The sequence below is a fragment of the Myotis davidii genome, unplaced genomic scaffold (genome assembly GCF_000327345.1).
Source record: "Myotis davidii unplaced genomic scaffold, ASM32734v1 scaffold501, whole genome shotgun sequence".
NCBI lineage: Eukaryota > Metazoa > Chordata > Mammalia > Chiroptera > Vespertilionidae > Myotis > Myotis davidii.
The window spans coordinates 95,211-96,114 of NW_006291208.1; positions in this window are offsets into that span (position 1 = coordinate 95,211).

Consider the following 904-nt stretch of genomic DNA (forward strand, 5'->3'; position numbering starts at 1 on the left):
AAGCATACAATTTAAACCACAGTCTTGGGTAAGCATATTATCTAGAGTCCTTGGGTAACATAGGTTATACTTAGGCATATCCTGGGTCTCCAGAACACTGAACTGGAGCCTTCTAAGATCAGTACTTTACTTTGGAAATTGGATTACTGCTATCCTGGCATAGCTGCTGAATTTCAAAATGGTCACAATTTTCCTGCTGGGGAATTCAAGAAGCAAAACTTAGCTATTCACATGTAAACCTGACTATCAACTTTCTGGTGGTACTTGCCTCGGGGTGGGAAATTTCAAAAGAGCTACTTTAAATCGCCTTGGGAAACCAGCCTATATTTCTTTCTCAGGTTCATCTCCTCCATTTTTAAGGCCAAAGCAGTCTTGGGTTTTTATTCTGTACACAGCAAAAGGTTAAGTTCAGCTCAAAACTATGCGCACTCATTTTTAAACTGGCCTTTTCCCTTTACATGTGCACAGAAATCCCGGATGCATTTATGAATTTGTAAAAGCTTTTCAATTCTCTATCTACAAGCCTTTTAAGAAATACGAGCTCTATCTTCAGCCCTTATAAAGCCAATTGCTTAAAACATTGGTCTATCGTACCACTAAAATTGTATTAAGACCGTGATTGCTAATTTATTAAGCATTAAAAATATCTTCTTAAAAATAGTATTTAATAAATCTGAGAGGCAAGCACACTTTCTGCCCCATCTGCATTTCTGCAGTCAAACTTTGCCTTAAAACTCCACCCCTGAAATTCTATCCTGCCTCAGTGAGCAGACACTCCTTTTGTGACTGGCTAAGTCAGAGGGCCGGGCCTTTCCTGTCCCAAGATGGCGGCCCCCAGGGGGAGCGGCAGGCCATGCGGCCAACTTTATATTGCAGAACTTTAAACCATGTTTTTTTTTCTAGG